Source organism: Lissotriton helveticus (assembly GCF_964261635.1).
Source record: "Lissotriton helveticus chromosome 1_1 unlocalized genomic scaffold, aLisHel1.1 SUPER_1_unloc_41, whole genome shotgun sequence".
Lineage (NCBI taxonomy): Eukaryota > Metazoa > Chordata > Amphibia > Caudata > Salamandridae > Lissotriton > Lissotriton helveticus.
In genome coordinates this window covers 1,425,211-1,446,407 of record NW_027611683.1, presented here as the reverse complement: position 1 = coordinate 1,446,407, position 21,197 = coordinate 1,425,211, and the positions used below count along the sequence as shown (strand labels likewise).

At 47.0% G+C, this 21,197-nt stretch overlaps 1 protein-coding gene across 2 annotated transcripts in view; it reads right to left on the bottom strand.

The window, feature by feature from the left end:
• LOC144806055 (uncharacterized) overlaps positions 1-21,197 on the bottom strand; it is a 609,474-nt gene that overhangs the window by 218,911 nt on the left and 369,366 nt on the right. Inside the window, exon 1 of one of the 2 annotated variants that reach the window (XR_013605674.1) lies at positions 15,932-16,282. The gene's annotated coding sequence lies outside the window, so the exon portion shown is untranslated. Of the gene's footprint in view, positions 1-15,931; positions 16,283-21,197 lie in introns of those variants that run through there. The other variant, XM_078672503.1, reaches the window with a different exon arrangement.

Here is a 21,197-nt window from a genome sequence, read left to right as displayed (position 1 = left end):
CACCCACTGCTCCGCCTATCGTATGTATTGTAATGCAACTGTTTTACTATATATGATCGTGTATTGTTATTAAATGTTAGCGCGCTCATCCCAGATCCAGCCCCGGCAGCTGCCGGGCCACGCTAGTCCAATCCGGCCCCCCTGCCGGGCCCTGCCATCCTATTCCTATGCAGGTTGTCCTGTTCCTGTCCTTTATGCTGTAATAAACCTGCAAAACTCCTACTACCTCGAATCTTGACTCTTATTTATTGAGCTATCTGTTATTGCTATGCCTAGACAAAAATAGATCCGGTATTATTTATTTATATACCACAACATCAACAGGATTGTAAACCATCTAAGCCGTTCCCCCACCGATGCACCGATACTGGCTGGAGCCAGCTTTCGACTTAACTGTACCCATGCTTGAACCCCCACGCCACAACAATATTCACCTAGATCTAGAAATGGGGTGGGGGGATGATCTACAAGGCTTTTCCCTTCCACAGATTCCACCTGAGGCAGTGGTAGCTAATATAGAAGAGACAGGGATGACCTTTCTCTCCTGGAACATTGCTGGAATCACCAACACGTTGACATCTCCTGAATGGTGTTCATTTATAGAACAGTTCGACATCCTACTGTTCCAGGACCCCAATACTCCATCAAGGGTACCTTAATTTTTATATCCCAGCTACAAAAAACCCTAAGGGACGTCCTGTAGGGGGATTAATAATCTGGGTTCGTCAAAACTTATGCTGCAGTATTCACCAAAGGAGTTCCCCATTAACAGACATATTGCCTATTACTCTTACCTGGACTAATGGTCATGGGATGGTCATATTTAATATCTACGCCAGGGGAATAGCGGGTGGCAAAGCATCAGAAGTGATAACTGCTCTGGATTATGAGCTTGAAGTTCTCCCAACATATTTGACTTTCATTGTAGGGGGTGATGTTAATACCACCTTTGAACCGCTTGGCCAAGAAGACCAAACCTTAACAGATGAAGAAGATAGTAAGTGGGGTATCCCACAGCTAGAACTTCCTGTAGTTAATAGATGGTCAGCGGCGGCCATCCAATTGAAGGCTCTATGTCTAGCAAGAGGACTTAGAGCAGCAAATGGAAGAACCCCATCAGATCGACAGGGGAACAAAACATTTTATAATGGTAGGTTCTCCAGTCGAATAGATTATATTGTAGTGGATGTCAGACTATGGAATAGCCTGATCGACATGGCAGTCAAAACCCGAACAGAGAGTGACCACAATCCACTCTGCATGGTCCTTAAAATAAATATAGGATCAAGAAAACCAATCCTAGGAGGAGGTAAAACTACCCTAGATATAGTATCTTCGAACAACCAGCGCCATATTAAATGGGGTAGACTTATTGAGAACATGGAGAGACTAGAGAATCTAAAAAAAGTTGTGTTAGAAGAGGTTGCTGAGATAAATACATACGTTGATAAGCAAGATTTCCCTGAAATTATGCTTGATGCTCATTCGACCTTCTTTACAAAGCTCCAGGAGTTTTTTAAAAAGGAGAATAAACCAGGATATGTTCAGAATAAGAAGCCCATACAAGGATGGTATGATAAGACCTGTAGAGAAGCCCGCGTGAACCTTAGCATAGAACTTAGAAATAAGAATATCCTAGGGGTGAGAAAAGCAAGGGACAAATACTGGAAAGTACAAAAAGAGGCTAAGAAAAAGTGGGATGAGGCCCATTGGCGTGATCTTAAATCTGCCTGTGACTCAAGGAATCAGAGACAATTTTGGGCTCTTGTTAAATGGGATAGAGGAGGGGCGGGCGAACCCCCACAAAATAATGTAGCTCAATGGGTAGATTTTTTTAGACCTCAATATGCCTCTGTGCCAATTAAAGGGGAACACAGTTTACCCCTCACAATCTTTTATCAATGTCAGCTATTTACCATAAAAGATGTTAGTATAGTGTTGGATTGTGTGACCAGGGGCCGCGCCCCAGGAATGGACGCCATACCAGCAGATGTGTTCTTAAGTGATCGCCCATCCTGGTGTCAGTACTTTGTGTGGCTAGCAAACTCCGTGGCTAGAGGTGCACCTATACCTACCTCTTGGAAGGGCGCAGAAATAATTCCAGTTTTTAAAAAGGAAAACATCTCATTACCCTGCAACTATAGACCTATTAGTCTTATAGACTCTGCTCAAAAAATAATAGGTCGTCTAATACAAAATAAACTACAAACCTGGATCGATGAAAACGATATTTTATCTCCATACCAAGCCGGGTTTCATTCCTGCACAAGCTCAGTAGATCAGGTCTTTTTCTTTATAGCTCTGTATTGGAGGAATGTGTTGCTCATCAATGGAACTCTCTACGCTGTATTCGTAGACTTAAAATCAGCTTTTGACCTAGTTCCTTGTTCCAAACTTTGGGGGGTACTTGCTGAAGCTGGATTGCCCCCGGAACTATTGACGCTACTAGTCCGCCTGCATGAGAACAATTATGCGAGAATTAGGTGGGGTGCTCAGGGCGAGGTGACCGACACATTCCCTGTCGAGCGCGGGGTACGGCAGGGGTGTGTCTTGGCACCGACATTGTTCTCCATTTACATCAACGGGATTGTAAACCATCTAAGCCGTTCCCCCACCGATGCACCGATACTGGCTGGAGCTCGAGTACCTGTTCTCATGTTTGCGGACGACACGCTCATAGTTTCCCGTACACCAAGTAGGCTCCAGAAGGCAGTCAATGCCTTCGGAGAGTTTTGTAAAGCACATGGACTTGAGATAAATACATCTAAGACCAAGTTCATGTGCTTAAACCAGCGGAATACCTTCAGGGGTTCAGTAAACTTTGATGGTACCCCATTGGAACAGGTTGAAGCTTTCACATATCTGGGAATAAGTCTCCAAAGTAATCTGAGCTGGAAAAAACATATTGATATGGCTCTGTTAAAGTTTCATCAATTGGTAGGTATAGTGGCTCACAAACACAAAATTTCACTGACCAAGCCTATTACACCTGCACTAGAAATTTATAACATGAAGGTAGTCAGTGCTTCTCTATACGGTTCGGAACTTTGGGGTTTCTCCAACCTGAAACAACTAATAAAGGCGGAAAATAGTTTTCTCCGCCGTCTGATTGGTGTCCCTCAAAGTACTCCCACCGTAGCACTGGCCTATGATCTGGGCAGGAAAAATATCAAGGATTTGGCACGGCTTCGTCCGCTGCTATATTGGAGACGCCTAATGACCACGCCAGAACTTGTGCACTTTGCAAATGCCCTAAAGGATATCATAAGGGCAGATAATTTTCATTTGATCTTGTGGCACTTGGATGCTAATGACAAGGGTAACTCGTCATGGAGTGCCCATTCATTTCAATGGACATATAAGTAAATTGTCGCAGATACCTTAGCATCCAAGTGGTTAAAAGAAATAAGAGGATTGCTCAGTAAGCTGGAACTTGACCATCTATGGAATTCCCCTAACGTTGAAAGTTTCCCACCAAAGGTTACGTTAAAGAATATGTATTGGGAAATGGTATGGCTGTCTACCCAATGTACAGGTTTTAACACAAATCTAACAGAACGTTGTGAGAAGTTGGCCTGGTATATGATGCTCACTAGTTCTAGTGATCACCTTGTACCATGCCAAGCAACCCTTATGGTGCAGGTTGTAAAGTCAACCTTATAGACAAGCTATCCTAGGGGTAGCATGGACTAAGCAGTCTTAGGCTAAACTCTGTAAAGGCATGTGAAGCAAGCTGTTTTACCATACACAATCCCTTGAATACCAAATGAAAGGACACCACACAGATATATATTGAAAATATATATAGATTTATTACTACAAATATCCCTGATACTCTTTATGAGCACAGAAGCAAATGCGTTAAAACAAAACACAGTTTAAATACACAAAAGTTGCACAATATGGATGAGCCCTAGGGGCCACCTAAACCATATACTAAAATAGTGGTATAAGAACCACTATGGGGAAAGTGAAGAGGCCTAGGGCCTGGGGAATCGCTGGAGCTGTTCGGGACTAGCAGTGAAGAAGTCTGGAAAGGCCCGCGGGACTCGGGAGCAGTGCGGAAAGTGCACGCTTTACCAATGTAATGTCAATGGTGCGTAAAAAGTACAAAGTTAGTTAAAAAGGAACCTTCCGAGTGACCTAGAAAGCTGAAACTTTAGACACAGGCCCTAGAGGTGTGTACCAGTGTGGGAACACCGGCGGAGCTGAGTTACCTCACCCACAGGAAGCGGGTGCATAGGGTCGAAGTAGTGTCGGGTTTCGTCACGCAGGTCGATGGTGCTTGGAGCTGAAGATGCTGCAGGCGGCTCGATGTGAAGAGTTCCGGTGGATCCAAGGGTGGATCTGAAGAGGTGAAGACCTGAAAGCAGAGGGGACAATGTTCAAAGTCACTAGCCAGTGACTACCGTGGAACCAGAGTGGAACCAGGCGATGTCGGGTGCAAACAGGCGTCGAGGTGTAGCTTCTCTCTGCAGCCACGTGGACACGAGGGGTCGAAGACGTCCAGGAGTCGGTCACGAGCTGTCCCACGCAGGCTTCTCGCTGTTGGCGGTGTCGGCGACTTGATAGAAGCAAACAGGCCATGGCTAATGCAAGCCACGCAGGAATCAAGAAAGGCTTGTCACTCGGACCAGCAAGGTCAGAGCGGGTGCTCCTTTTCACAGGAGCAAGGGCAAGTCTGGAGCAACCAGACCTGCAGTGAAAGTTGTAGATTTCGTCGCCAAGATGGCCACTAGCCGCGTGGTAAGTGGACGGTTAGGCGCGTCGAGTGGCACGATGCAAAAGGGCCCCACGCAGATCGTGGAGATGCTGGGGGGCTGATCTTCGGTGCAGGGGCTGCTCGAGGTTGGGGCTTCTCAAACCCCAAAGCACAGCGTCGAGGGTGCCTCTGATGCTGCGCAGTCAGCGTTTCGGGGGTCTTCCAAGATGTCCGGTCCCACGTCTCTCGGTGCCTCCACGGGTCCCTTCTTTGCAGGGACTGTGGATCGGGCGGTGAGAAGTCTGGGTCTTGTCAGGCTCTGGGCTCGGGCTCCGGCGGGAGGCGGCGGCAAAGCAGACGTCGAGTTGCTGGTTGGTGCCTGTGTTCACAGGGTGGTCACTCCTTGGCCACAAGGGAGATTCTCTTCCGTCTTCTGTGCAGCAGAATGTCGAAGTCCAGTCTTCTTCTTTATTTCAAGTTGATTCAGGATGATCTGAAGTCTCAGGACACAGCTCCCACTCTTATTCGAATCTGGGGGGCCGGATCACCTACTAGGTCCCTCCTCTGGGTGGAACCAGGAAGGGGGGTGGTTACACCCCCTTTCCTTTGTCCAGTTTCGCGCCAGGACTGGGGCAGGAAAGCCCCAGCACCGGTTTGAACTGGCCTATGCACAGGGACACCTTGTGTGCCCCAGGCATGTCTGATTCTATTCAGCCCTGTCCTACCCAATACACAAAATCCTGTCTGGGGTGGTGCTAGCACCTCCCAAGGCAGGAAACCCTTTGTCCAAGCTGCCCTCGCTGGAAGGACTCCCAGCAGCAGGAGGTCAGACTTGTGTCTGTGGTGGCAGCATCCATTTTGTGATGCTAAGGCTCTGTTTAACTTTAACCGGGGTTCAGGTTAGGTACATGTCGTGTCCCTCTAGAAGGGTGGAATGCTACCCCCGTCGCCAGAACTGGCGAGGGGGTAGTATTCCAATTCGTATGACACCTTACTCGACATGTTTTGATAAAGCCAAACCTAAGATAGCATTTAACCGCGAGGTTCATAATGCACTTAAGAGTATATGGTATGGCAATATCATGAAACAGCTAAAGGACATGGTTCCGAAAGCTGCAGACAGGCTCAGCTCATGCCAGAGCACCATCTCACATATTTCCAAGCACTCTGCCTCCAGGATTGATGAGGCCTTCCATAGGAGTGACTTATAGGAACATATGTGTCCATTTTAGGTTAGGTATAGGCATACTACCCCTAAGTAAGGGGTGGTTACACCGACTTACCCCAGCTGAGTGATCAGCCAGTTGTGTCAAATATGGAGGGCAGGCCAGGGGTGGCACAATACATGCTGCAGCCCCTGGTAGGCCTTGGAAGCACCTATGCCCTGGGTACCTGGGTACACTGTTACAGGGGCCAATAAGGTGAACCAGTTCCAATTTCGTTATGCACCTAAAGTACATGGGTTACAATTTAGAGAGAGAACAGCAGGCTGTGGGTCTGATTAGCAGGCCCACAGCCACATTAAGTCATAAACCAGTGAAGCAAAAAGCAAAAATTTGGGGTGACCATAGGATAGCAGATCCTACTCTCCTACAAACGTTATTTGAATAACAAATCTGTACCCTCTCGCGAACCTTATTGAAAAACCATTTGACGGAAAACTGTATTTCCAATTTAGAATTGGGACGCTTCCTATAAAGGCGTTTACTTACAAGTGGTCAACAAATAAGGACGATAAATGTCCCCACTGTAAAGATTTGATAGAGAATACAGCCCATATATTGTTTGTTTGCCCTTTATATGTTAATCCACGACGCAAATGGATAAAACCAGTGTGCCTAAACCTAGGAACATGCAGGTGCACAGAGGCACTAAGAATATTGGAGTCAGACTGTACACCCTATCTGGCGATTGCTATCGCAAAATTCCTAGGTTGGTCATGGATTATACGCACCCGCACTTTACAGCAGCTAGGCACTGTTTAAAGATATCATTTATATGGTTGATTGTTATGATTTTATGTAGCTAATTTCGTAAACAACAGTATTATGTTTAATAAGCTTCTTAAAAAATTTCGTTTTTTAACCTTGCTTTAGTATTTATTGTATTGCGCAAGTAAGATTGTAAAACTGCTTTTATGACTGTTGTCGAATAAAGCTTTGAAATTGGATTGGCTTCTACTGCATTGTATTGAATTGCGTCTGGGGTACCCTCAGAGGCAAGTCCCAAAACGGGAGTGCCATGGCTATCTGAATCAGAGTGCCAAAGTATAGTGGCCCTGGGATGCTGTCTTGTAACCTTTGACTGTCCACGGACCCCAAGAAAAAAACCTCACCCTAGCCATCATACAGACCCCAGGCTCCACCCAGGGAACACTATTGGAGAGCACCTGTACATTGTTCATAGGAATGAAGCACGCTCGATAGGTCACTTACCGGAAAGTTGATAGTACACATTCTCTTTAACATCTACAGTGCTGAACCTTTGAGTGACTTAGAGGTCCCAAGATTAACTGGGCAGACGTCCCTTAAGCAGTACCCTGTGCCACCCTGCTCCGGATTTCACCTGTACCACCTAGTGAGTTTTACAATTCAAGACAACATGTGCCAGGAGCTCCTTCAAAGCTGTTGCTCTTTTTTGAAGGTCGCTACTCATAAGAGTTTTCAGTCTACCTGAGATGAAATAGTATCCAACATTTCTTACAACATGGACAACTACTGTCGCGGTGTAAGGCTGTGGCAACAAGTGAGAGGCGCTTTATGGGGCCTGAATTTGATTTCCAACCTTGACCTTGAAATGAAACATCTCGGTAGTCTTTCTATGAAGCCCAACGCGTTTTAACGCTCTAGTCTACCATCATGACCCACCTCTGCTTACGTGGGACCGTCTATTTCTGCCTGCCTCTAGACGGTTCAGTATTACACCAGGAAGCAATGGTTGTGACGGAAGTAGAACGGATGCATTATAGGAATAATAAAATGTAACAAACCACAGGTCAAAATAAGGATAAGTAAGTACCATGGACCAGTCTTTGCACGAGGATATCCTTTCTTGCTAGGCACATCACTTCCCGAATTCAGCCCAATGGACCCCAGATTAGGATGGGGACTCTAGGGAAAAGGGGGGGGTATCAAGGATATATTGCTCCCTTACCAATAACAGTCCACCAACGCTTGACTTGCTCAGACACCAGTGGGAGGCCTGGTTGGGTTCGCTGGAAGACGAGGACTGGCGGGATGCCTTGATGGCTCCTAAAACCATTACTACCTCAGCCAAGCTTCACCTGGTCCAGCTGTACTACCTTCATGGCGCATATCTCACCCCCGGTCGTCTCCATCGGGGGGGCCTAACAGCCAGCCCTGCATTACACATTGTGGGTTGGAAGTGGCTGACTTTTACCATACAGTGTAGATGTGTCTGCATCCTACCGCATACTGGCAAGCATTGGAATCTGAGCTTACAGGCATCCTGGTCTGGGAGGTGCCACACAAGCCCCTGAATCTACTCGTGAGGGTTATGGATGGCCTAGACGGACCCAGGGCAGACAAGCTCCTCCAGGGTACTGCCATCATGGTGGCCCAACGGGATTTCGCAGCAGCCTGGAAAAATCCCACCCCACCGAGTTTAGTCAAATGGCGCAAAGGCGTAGACTGGTGCACAACACAGGAAAGACCACTATACGAGGCCATGGGGTGTCCGGACAAGCACCGAAGGATCTGAGGCAAGTGGTTGGGACAGATCGAATAGAAGGTTTTCCCTCCTTTTGAACTGAGCTCATAAGCAGAAATGTGGATTGGTATAGGTCACAATGTATGCCTGTGCATAACTGTTGATAATAGTTCATCAATGTATCAAACTAAAAATGCATATCAAATTCAAATTAGTCTTTATTCGATAATTTTCTATCATAAAAGACATAAATACGAACATACAATATCATAATGTCATAAAATACCATAGAAAAATACCATAAGAACAGAATAGTCATTACAATTTAAAATTCCTTTTAAGAATGATTGTAAAAGGAATTTTTACATTAAAATCGTGCAGTTCTGTAAAAAGGGATTTAATATCATTCAGTAATGGTAAAAGTGGTAGTTAGGATTAATATCCATTATAAAAAATAAAAATAAAGAGAAATTTAAAACATATATAAAAACAAATTTTCCACAGGGATACAGTACACAGAGGGTACACCACACTAAATATATGCAAGTTAGTTAATGGAGAGTAGTAACTGCAGTAGCATCCAAACAAGTTCTTCTAAGGGCCCATGTCCATTTCAGAAATGTCGCCATAGCTATAGCTACATCTTCACGTGTGGCAGCTTTTAAGATGCGCAGAGCTGTTTGACAAGACCTTGTGGCAAGGTTTAAACAGATCGGCTTGAGCCATTGTGTCGAGGACCCTTGTATGCAGGGCACACAAACAATACATGGGCTATAGACTCTCGGCTTGAGCCATTGTGTCGAGGACCCTTATATGCAGGGCACACAAACAATACATGGGCTATAGACTCTCGGCTTGAGCCATTGTGTCGAGGACCCTTATATGCAGGGCACACAAACCATACATGGGCTATAGACTCTCGGCTTGAGCCATCGTGTCGAGGACCCTTATATGCAGGGCACACAAACAATACATGGGCTATAGACTCTTGGCTTGAGCCATTGTGTCGAGGACCCTTATATGCACGGCACACAAACAATACATGGGCTATAGACTCTTCCACAGTTAGGCACATGGGGCATTTGGTGTCTAAAATATTATGCCACTTTGACGTAAAAGATTTTATGGGGAGGGTGCCCACTCTAAATTGGTTTTATAATTTCCTATCGCAGGGTCTTGCGATGAAATCCCAATAGCTTCAGGTCTCGATTCGGACTTATGTTCTAAAAAGATACCGGTCATGGATGTTCTGCTTACCAATGACATGGACTTGTAACTAACCATGTCCCTATATAGTGCTTTGTAGTCGTTTTTGTTTGGAAACAGGTTCCCTACTGGGTCTTCCCACAGATGGCTAAGCCCCATATCAAGTAATGTGCCCTTAATCTTTTGTAGCCAATTACATTTTGAAGACAAGCCTGCTTCTCTAATATGCTTTACTGCATTAGCATATGGTGCTAACTCCGGTGTTGTCAATAACCGTCTCCAGTAAGCCAGGGGTCTAAAACCCTTGCGGCTTCTTGCCCTGAGCTTAACGACCTACCTCTCCCCTCTCAGCTCACAGCCATTAACACCTGGTTATTAAAGGCATGTAACCGCATTGTTCCCCTCAAAAAAGTCGCCATCAAGCGAGCTCACGCCGCCAACAGGTGGTTCTCTCCCCTCCTTAAAGATAAGAAGCTGGTGGCGCGTAGAGCAGAACGAGCATGGCGTCGTAACTACTGCCCCCTCCTCAAAGCTAAGTACTACCTTGTCCTCAAGGAATACAAACAAGGCATTCTAACTGCTAAAGCCGAGTACTTCTCTGGTAAAATTCTGGCAGCGGAAAATCAACCAAAGGAAATATTTGCCACAGTACATGAGCTTGCTGCTTCTGACAGGGTGATCTCCAAAATCCCCCCGTCCCAATCACTCTGCAACTCTCTCAACTCTTTCTTTATTGAGAAAGTGGCTCTCATCAAGGCTAACATTCCCCCCTCCTTTCCTACTCCGCCCATTACCCAACCGCCCCCTGTTGTCCCACTCCTCACTCTTCTTCCCCCCCTGACACGGGAAACCCTTCTCCCTTTATTGGCTCGGGTCAAATCTGGATCTCCTCACGACATCGGCCCGGCTTTTGCCCTAAAAGAGATCTTCTCTAGTTGCTATTCCCCCCCACTCACTCTCATCAACCACTCCCTCACCTCAGGTATTGTCCCTACTGCCCACAAATCAGCTGTCATCATTCCCATCTTAAAAAAGGCAGGCGCTGATCCATCTTTGCCTGCCAATTATCGCCCCATCTCCCTGCTTCCTTATTTGGCGAAGGTCTCAGAGGCTCATGTCACCCGGACCCTGAGTTCCTTTGTGGAGTCCACTGGCCGCCTCTCCTCTTGTCAGGCCGGCTTTCGTCCGCTGCACTCGACCGAGAAGGTGGTAGTGTCAGTGATGGACAAACTGAGGGAGGGCATTGACACCTGCCTCCCCCAGGCACTGGTCCTCCTCGATCTGTCCGCCGCGTTCGACACGGTGGACCATGACATCTTATTGACCCGTGTCGAGGCGGCGGGCATTGGGGGTACGGCCCATGCCTGGCTCCGGTCTTTTTTAACTGACAGGGAGCAGGCCGTCCACCTGGCAGGTTTTGCAGCCCCTCCCCGTAGAGTGACATGCGGCGTTCCTCAGGGCTCCTCTCTGTCCCCCTTGCTATTTAATTTATACATCTCACCCCTCATTTTTTCTTTACAGCAGATGGAGGTCTCGGTGTTCAATTACGCCGATGACCTCCAACTAATTTTTAACCTTTCCCATTCCCCTTCCTCTGCCCGGAATTTTCAGAGGGTAATGCTCTTCATCCAAAACTGGATGAACTGCAACCACCTCAAGTTAAATCCCGACAAAACCGAGTTGGTTTTGACCGGGGGTGGTTGCAGTCCCTGGTCCCCGTCTTTTTGGCCTGATTCACTTGGTCCCCCCCCTCCCCGGTTCCCAAGGTCAAAACCCTGGGCATCTTCATTAACTCCCAGCTTTCGCTTCACACACAGGTTTCATCGGTGGTGTCCTCTTGTTTCTTTTCCCTCCGCACTATCCGTAAGGTTTCCCGTTTTTTTTCTGTTTCTGCCCTGAAGCTCATTCTCATGGCCATGGTGCTATCGCGCCTTGACTACGGGAATGTGGTCTACAACGGTGCCCCTGACTACCTGATCCGTCGACTGCAGCAGATACAAAATCAGGCCGCCCGCCTGATTTATGGACTTCCCAAGTTTCACCGCGCCACCCCTCTGTTGCAGTCCTTGCATTGGCTGCCGGTGAAGGAGAGGGCTCTCTTCAAGCTGGGCTGTATGACCTACCAGGCCAGATCTGGTACTGCCCCTGCCTTTCTCTGCGAGATTATATCCCCTTATCTCCCGGCTAGAGAGCTTCGTTCCTCCCACCAGGCTCTTCTGACAGTTCCACGCTTTAAGAAGAAGAGGTCTGGGGGGACGAGATTCGCGGTTCTAGCCCCCTCCTTCTGGAACTCCCTCCCTTTTGTCCTCAGAGCTTCCACTTCATATGTTGAATTCCGCAGACACCTCAAAACCTTTCTGTTCCCCAGCCCTCCAGCAGTATAGTTTTCGTTCCCTACCCCTCTGGTTCACCGCTGTCTAGCGCCAGGAAACCGTTCCGGTAACAGTGCGCTCTATAAATTAATTAAAATTCAATTCAACCCGCTGCCTCCTCAAATGAAGTACATCTCAAATCTAATAATAAGGGTTTAAGAGGGGTCGATTGAGGGAGACCAGTTAATGATCTCAGGAACTTGTTCAGAGCAAGGACTAGGGGAGCTAGATTTTCAGAACCCCAGAGCTCTGCAACATAAATTATCGATGCCCTGATTTTCCCTTTTTAGATTGTTAGGGCTGGCCCTGCCGGTTTGGTGTGGGAGAGACAGTGTTCTTTAGAAGGGCACCTGCTAATTGATTATGCCTGAGGACTAACAGATCTATCTGGGGTTTCCAGTTCATCCTCTTATCCATTGTTATTCCCAGATATGTAAATGTGTCGGTTTGCTCCAAGGACCCATTGTTCATTTCTACTCTGCCTTTTACCATTTTATGTTTGTGCAACACCATGAACTTGGTCTTGTCGACGTTAACTACTAGCTCATGATCGTTGCAAAAAACAGTAAATCTGTCAAGGGCACGTTGCACACCGGATTGGATTTTAGACAAAATTCAAGTGTTGTCTGCAAACATTAATAATGGAACCCTTGAACCGGCAAGAGTAGGGGCATCAGTTGGATAGGCAGAATCATATGACATAACCTGGTTTATAAACAGGGAGAAGAAGGTAGGGGCCAAAACGCACCCTTGCCGTACACCCTTACTTACTGGGAAGCGATCCGTTAATTTGCCCTGCTGTCCCCACCGTACCTGGGCATAGTTAGACTCGTGCAATTTAATGATAAAAAGTAAGAGCTCGGGGGCATCCCTGCTTCCTTTAGTGTATCCCATAGCTTGTATCGGGGCACCAGGTCAACTGCTGATTTTAAGTTTATGAATGCAGCACGTAGAGTCCCCCCGGCTAAAATCACAGTACTCCAATAAATCATCATGAATCTAAAGACTTGGTCGATAGTACTGACATGGGGACGAAAACCCGCTTGGAAGGTGAATAGGATTTCCTGATCGTCTATCCATGTATTTACTCTGTGCATATCAGTGCTGTGTCGTTATTCCTGTTTTCCAAAATCAATAAAATTAGTTATCAAAAAAGGATTTTCTTGCCGTAAAACATCAGTTGGCAAACTCCTTCACTCAAACATCAGACCTCATCAGCCAAAATTATGCTTTAGTTAAACAAAAAGTGTGGGAATCAAAGGATGAATTTACAGAACCTTGAAGCAAAATAAAGACATCGGGAAGTTGCTAAACTCCTGTGGGTCTGAAAATACCTCAATTCACTTCTGGACTGGCCAGCAGTTTTGAAAATAATTGAGAAGTTTTTTTCAAATAGACAATAAATGCATTGTAGCACTCTCCAGATGCCGGAAAAAACTTAGCTCGATGCACACATGGACGCGGTGCATTCAAGGTAACAGATAGTGCTGTAAGAGCATTGATCAATCAATCAATAATAACATTTGTAAAGAGCACTACATACCCGTGAGGGTCTCAAGGCGCTGGGGGAGGGAACGCTGCTGCTGCTCGAAGAGCCAGGTCTTGAGGAGTCTCCTGAAGGTTAGGAGGTCTTTGGTCTGCCGTAGGCAGATGGGGAGGGTGTTCCACGTCTTGGTGGTGAGGTGGGAGAATGATCTGCCGCCGGCAGTCACTCTTCAGATGCGGGGGACGGTGGCGAGGGCGCGGTCTGCTGAGCGGAGCTGATGGGATGGTGTGTAGAGGCTGAGTCAGCTGTTGAAGTATGCTGGTATGGTGTTGTGGAGTGCCTTGTGTGCGTGGGTGAGGAGCTTGAAGGTTATCCTCAAATTGATGGGGAGCCAGTGCAGGTCTCTTAGGTGAGGGGTAATGTGGCTGCGGCGCGGGATGCCAAGGATCAGGCGTGCGGAGGCGTTCTGGATGCGTTGGAGCTGTTTCAGGAGTTTGGCCGGGCCTCCTTCGTAGAGTGTGTTGCCATAGTCCAGTCTACTGCTGACGAGGGCCTGGGTGACCGTCCTTCTAGTTGTGTTGGGGATCCACTTGAAGATCGTGCAAAGCATGCAGAAGGTGTTGAAGCAGGAGGAGGAGAGGGCGTTGACCAGATTTGTCATGGAGAGTGTGGAGTCGAGGATGACCCCCTAGTTTCGCGCGTGGTCGATGGGTGTAGGGGGGTGCTCCAAGTGCTGCCAGCCACCAGGTGTCGTCCCAGGCTGAGGGGGTAGACCCGAGGATGAGGACCTCTGTCTTGTCCTCAGTTCAGCTTCAGACAGCTGTTCCTCATCCAGTCGGCCACGGCCATCATTCCTTCGTGGAGGTTGGTTTTGTCGGTGTGGGGGTCCTTTGTGAGTGAGAGGATCAGTTGGGTGTAGTCAGCATAGGAGATGATGTTTAGCTCGTGCCGTCGGGTGACGTGGGCGAGCGGTGCCATGTATACGTTGAATAACGTTGGGCTGAGGGATGATCCTTGGGGTACGCCGCAGATGATCTTGGTGTTTTTGGAGCGGAAGGGGGGGAGGCTGACGCCCTGGATTCTCCCGGTGAGGAAGGAGGTGGTCCAGTCCAGGACCTTCTCTTGGATTCCTGCGTAGTGGAGGCGTGTTTTTAGTGTGTGGTGGCAGACTGTGTCGAAAGCGGCTGACAGGTCCAGGAGGATGAGGGCCGCTGTTTCTCAGTTGTCGAGCATGATCCTGATGTCATAGGTAGCGGCGATGAGGGCAGTTTCGGTTCTGTGGTTGCTATGGAATCCAGATTGGGACGGGTCCAAGATGTTGTTCTCTTCGAGGAAGCTGGTCAGTTGTTTGTTGACGGCCTTTTCGATGACCTTCGCCGGAAAAAGGGAGCAGGGAGATGGGTCGGAAGTTCTTTAGGTCCTTGGCATCCATATTGATGGTATAAAATACCCATTGGCAATTGGCATGGTGAGAGCTGGTACGAGGGTTCTTGGCTACCACCTGTCACTCTGTGTATAAAGTCAGTAAAGTGATTGTAGACCTCGAGCCCTGAGGAAATTGCCGCAACGAAGGATAGGCAATGAAACATGTTGGCTCACCTTCAATTGGTCTGTAACATGCAGTTGGTTTTCACTTTTGAGTAAGCTCACGATTTTGAATAAAAGGTTTACGTCATATATGTGAGTCTTAACTCAATTTTATTCAGAGAAAAATATCTCCTGCACAACACGGGGTCTTTATCTTTGATACATATATCACTATCTTCACCTTTTATCGTTATACTGGTCACAATTTATTTTCTATAGGTGAGAAAGTTACCAATGATGAGAAACGTGGGCAAGTTGGTGAGAACCTGACAGTAGCTCTTCTGGTGTAGCGCAAGTGAGGGACTTTCTCACCTTCACCCACAGTTTTCTGTGGTTTCCTATACACCTTTCAGTTGAGGGTATTGTTGTAATGAGTTGACTGACAAAACTTACACTTATGAAAATTTAAGATAGTGGGTATTTAGGACTGGATTTGACCGGTAAATTGTTTACACCAGCTGTTGGGTAGAGGTAGACACCGCCAAACACCAGTCCTATGTAAACAAGCATTGGCATAGCCAATAGGTCTCGCTTTTGGGACCTTATGTGTTTAGCCAAAACTTTTGGCTATGTTGTAGAGCATTGCGGCTGCTGTGCATCATGTTGAAAAGTTATAATAAGAAGGGTTAAGTATTTTTGTTACCTTTATACAAACCAAGAAGGCATTATATACAACTGAACAACCTGATTAAAAGAAGAATTAACATAAATAATGTCTCCCAGTTTTTTTGTACTTGCACTGCTGGCAACTTCTTACTGCCTGTTCTCATGCTTCTTTTTTATAACTTTTGTTTGTTATAGGGGAGCACGACATAAGCAACATGCACACGTGAGAAAACCTGAGAGCCAAAGCTATTTAAACTCCACCCAATTGGTTCCCGATGCTTCGCTTCATGCCTAAACCCTCACCTGACTCCGGACCTGGGTGGCAGATCATCCGAAGCTTTTCAGCGCTCCACCCTGCTTCCTTCCCTGTCTTCACTCAGTGTCTTCGGCTGTGTTCTTGCTGCTCGGAGCACATTTCAGACGTTCCTTCCTGTTTCTGAATTTCCGGCTCCAAATCCTCTCCCAGCACGGTTTCCGATTTCCTTCAAAAGAGAAAAGAAAAGAGATTCAACAAAGGGTTGCCAAGCAACACCTCGCTCTGAATGGTAAAGAGTTAGCATGCTTGAACACATACCAGTAAGAATTTAAACGTTATCAGAACTGTGGCAGACCTTTTGACCTTCTATAAATCAAGAGAACGTTTTGAAACTCTTCCTGAAACAATCCAAGGACTTTAATGAGATTGAGTAAGCGAAGAATGTTAAAGTAAAACGGACATTTGTGTAAATACCTTGAGTCTGATTAGAAGACTGAAAGGGAACAGAGAGCTCGATTGTTATTATTATTTATATATATTTAATGTGAAATTACGGAGCAAATATTGTAAAGGAAATCTGTAACTCTTGTGATAATTTGAGCAATCACAGATTATTAGTGCACCTGTAGTATTTTTTTGGTTTAGTCTTTCTTTTAATTTCAAGAATCCTTTTGAGAAAAGGTCAAGGGTAATTCAGGTATACCCAATTAAGAGTTCCAAAGCATATGTTTGACCTAAAGAAGTGATTTAGGGTGTTCAGATTAATCGGGTACATTTATCAGATTATACACAAGCTGAAAACTGAAGCCCAGTAACACTTTGCCTTTCTCGAGAGACATTCTACACGACTGAATTGTCAAGTCGGTCTACAAGAATCCAGAGTGTCTTCTCTTTTCTCTCGTCCCTATTCCCCCCTCCCCCAGGGTTCGATCAGGGCGGCAAGTGAATCCTATCCTTGCCTCACTGGTGGAGTTCAGAGGGAGTTTGGTAATAGCAGCATCAAGGAAGGAACAAACCGGAGTACAGGTGGGTGAATTCGTGATACCCTGGGCCCCGGGGACCACCACCTCCCTGGGGCTTTGTACTCGTTCGGAGGGGGGCCGCGCAGCCCCCATTCTAGAGCCCTTGATGGCCTGGGGACCACCACCCCCTCGGGCCAGCTGCAATGTCTCCCGCCATGCCATAGCAAACTCTGCTTTGCTTCTTGGAAGCAGCAGGAAACCTGCTCTCGCTTCCAAGAAGCAAAGCAGAATTGCTTTTTGGCAAAGGGAGCTGCATGTTAGGAGCTCCCCTTGCCAAAAAGCAATTCTGGCTCCCGCAGGAGGCGAGGAGCCGGCAGGGACCGTGGTGGGATTGGGGCTCCCCCTTAATTGAGGGTCGGCCCCCGGGAATGGGGTCCCTGGGGCCAGAAATGGCACGGGAGGGGGGCAACAAAGCCCCCCTCCCCTTTAGTTTATTGATTTTTTTTATGGAAGGGCAGCCCTGGGGGATGTGGTCCCCGGGGCTAGAGGTGGCCCAGGGGAGTGAGGCCACGCTGCCCCCCTCTTGGCAATTTTTTTTAACACAAGGCCAGGTCCTGGGGTATTGAATCCCTGGGGTCAGAAGTGACCCAGGGGCATGGGGACTCCCTCCCTGAAACAAAAAATAATAAAACAAGGCCAGGCCCTAGGGGATGGGGTCCCCAGGGCCAATAGTGACCCAGGGAAGCGGGGCCACACGGCCCCCTTCCTGTTTTTTTTAAATGCTCAGGCCCTGGGAGATGGAATCCCCAGGGCCCAAAAAATGTTAAGAGAAGGCGGGCCACACAGCCCCCTCCTAAAAAACGAAAAAGAAAACCGAAGCTGGAGCTCGCTGGAGGCCCCGCCCCCTCCATGCATCACTTGAAAACACGCCTTCTGGCGCGTTTTGGGTTGGGGGATGAAGTCCCCGCGCATCTTATGGGTCCTTAGGGGCCAACTAGCCCACCAGGTACCTCCAGCAAGCAGCACACAGTGGGATTGCTGAGAGGTTGTCCGAGGCCACGCCCTTTTTTAAACCACTTTGCAAACGCGCCTTGTGGCGCATTGCTGATGGAGCAATGAGGTCCTGTTGTGCCCTGAGGCCCTCAGGACTAAAGTGAACTTCATCCCCTGAGCAGCAGTGCGCCAGGAGTCGCGTTTGCAGAATGGTGTAAAAAGGTGGTGTGGCCTTTGAACACTCTCAGCAGTCCAGCTGTATGGGGCTTTCTGGAGGTAACAGGAGGGCTAGTTGGCCCTGAGGGACAGGGCACTGTCGCAATTAAAACTCACATGTGATCATTGGCAGTGGTCTGCATTTTCTGAGACTCTGGCTTTACTGCCCCACTGATGAGTGATCCTATCCACTTTCGGGTACTCACTGACACCCAATGTGCTCCTCAGCCCTTACCTCTACGCTCAAAGATATCAATTTATAATAGGATCTTCCAGTTAAGCCGTAGGCTAGTTAGTAAATTCTCTCTCTCTCAATCTATGCAGCCTCCATTTGTAACTGCTTCGACTGCCTACTCTTTGGAGTGCAGCACGTTGGCAATCAAAGTCTTGTATCGATCATGATTACTGGACTATTTATACTTCACAGATGTGCCTGCAATTACTCTGTGGCATACTTTTTCCCTAAAACAGCAGTCTACGGACCGTATTTCCTTGTGAGAACTAGTTGGCACTGAAAGTCTATGTACCATTCTATTGTGAGTTAACTTCAAAACTGTTTATCCTGAATTTTTTTCATGGATCAATATTGCTGATTCTTCTTTATTCCCACAACCTACAAGTGGTGTAATTGTTTCGATTTTCATTAGTAACTCTCCATGCAAAAGACATTGCTACCTGCTCCAGGTTATAGTATTTATGAAAAGTACGTCTATTTATGAGAATAAAACCTTTAACATCAAAAATTCCTTCAATGCAGCCTTTCTTCTCAGTCCACTTTACTTTCTCTCCTTACATGTCTCTCACGGTTGTGGTCCCTCTTCTATCCTTTTCAGCCTCTCATTCCCTCACTCAAGTGGACCTTCATGGTCTTAATTTATCTCTTACTTTCTCTTTCTAGCTTCTCACTTTCTTTTTCCCGTAATATCTCACTGTTTTCTTTTAACTCTCTTTCTCTTTTTCAACAGCCTTTTTTTCTTTCAATCTTGTTTTTTTTCTCACTTTTATTCTTGCTTTTACTTTTTATGTCTCATTGTCTGTTGTATTTTCACTCTCTTGATCTTGTTCTCTTCTAGCCCTGCTGCTCTTTTTATCCCTCTGTTCTTCTCTCATCCTCATCTTTGTCTCCTTTTATCTCACTCTTTATTTTTGCCTTATTTGCTCTTCTTCTCAACCATTGTCTGCATCACCCTCTTTCTTTCCTCTTTTTCAATCTGTTATCTGATACCTTTGGGTTTCCTTTTGCTCTCCATTCTCATCTTTCTCACTCTCCGCCCTACTTGCAGAGTGTGCACCTTTAAGCACTCTGAATAAGGGGGACACCATATCTGACAAGCTCTGGCTGATATCCATCAACTCACAAATTCTAAATGCTAACCTTTGACTTTTTCACTCTATTCTATAATTCTCTTGATTTTGCAGTCACTTTCATGTTAGTTTGTTTCTCTTTTGCTCTGGTTCTTACCCTATTTCATTCTCTCATGCTATTTCTCACTTAGTTTTCACATTCTCTTAGTCTATCTTTCGGTTTCTTTTGCTATTTCGGTCACACATAAGACTACCAGATTTTGAAAACAACAAAAAAAACTGTACATTTCAAAAACTAAAAGAAGGATGACTATTTTACATCAACTGAGGGGTATGGGATGATAGTGCGTATCAACATCGAAATGCCAAGGAAATAAATAAAATGTCATTTTAAACACCGTTTCATACCTGCTAATTAAATTGCTTTCTGATAACAGAAACTAGCCAGTCCTCCAATGGAATACATAAAAATTTGCCTCTTTCAGCTAGCCCTCTATGAAAACAGGGACACAAGACAAATTTCTTGACATTTGAAAAACTGGGGTTGTCCTGGTAAATCCGGGGCACCTGGTCACCCTAATCACACATGCACTTCATAACCTTTGTTTCTCCTTTGCTGTTTCTCGTTCTGTTTTTCTACAACATTCACTCTTTTTTATATCCCCATTTTCTCTCTTGCTTTGTTTTCTTATATATATTCTCTGCATATCAGGTTTCAGAGAGGTCCTTCCGGATCGCAGAGTTGAAAGGGTCTTATCTAATGTATGGTTCATATGAGGGCAGATGGAGTCACATGAGGGCACATAAATGTAAACAGCCCAGTGCAACCAACTCTCAGGGCACCGGAGGTTAGGGGTCAAAGTGCAAAATGCTCCTAGGACAGAGAACATAGGCACATCTATTATTAGTGCAGCAGGCACAGTGGCACCAGGGCTGAAGAATAGGTAAGAGCCGGGGGCGTGGCCAAGCCAGAGACCAAGATGGTCGCTCGGCTTTGAAGCTCCGCCAGCAGTCGTTGCAACAACGTGATGTCCCGCTATCCAGCGAGGCTACCGGGCAGGCAAAAGACGCCATAATGCAGCGGAAGGGATCCCGATTAAAAGTCTCCCTGCGGTGCTGCGAGAAAACCATCGGAACGGCAGAAATCAGCGACTCCAGGAGGACGGACGACTTTCAAGATGGCGGCATCGACGATATGAGGAGACTCCGGGTGCGGCGGCGGAGGGACTGAGCCAGCAGCTGGGGTGCTGTGAGTCACCAGGCCACGGGCCGGAGCATTGAGCGGCCACATTGTGGGCAAAGCGGCGCTCGGTACTGGCGGGAGGTCCGTTTGACCTCCGGCGGTCTGAGCATGGCACTCTTATGTCTGCGCTGATCGTAGGGGCACACAGGTACGGTGCCTGTGATTGCTCCCCCATCGACACCTGGTACAGCATTTCCAAAGCACCCTTGGGGATCTCCTCCCCGCATATGCACTCGCTTGGCCACAGCCTGCGCTGTTCTCCCTCTCTTCTCCCGCAGGGCTCCATTGTTATAACGCTTCCTGGCATGCCTGCGCTGCTCCCGGAGCGAAAAACTGAATCCAAACCTCAGCAGTGTCTGCGCCCCAGCCACCAATTTATGCTGCAGCAAAGTTGAAATATTAACTGCCCACTGCACATTGCCTTGTCTTCAAACAACCTGCTTCGTGGAAGTACTGTACCTCGACCACTGCTGCGCCACAAGCTCCATTATGGGAGACAATAGTGAAATACCCAAAACCTCCCCTGTTGCCAGGAAAATACAAACACGGGTTGGATGCCCATTCCTTGCTGATCAGTTCTGCTTGCCTAATCTC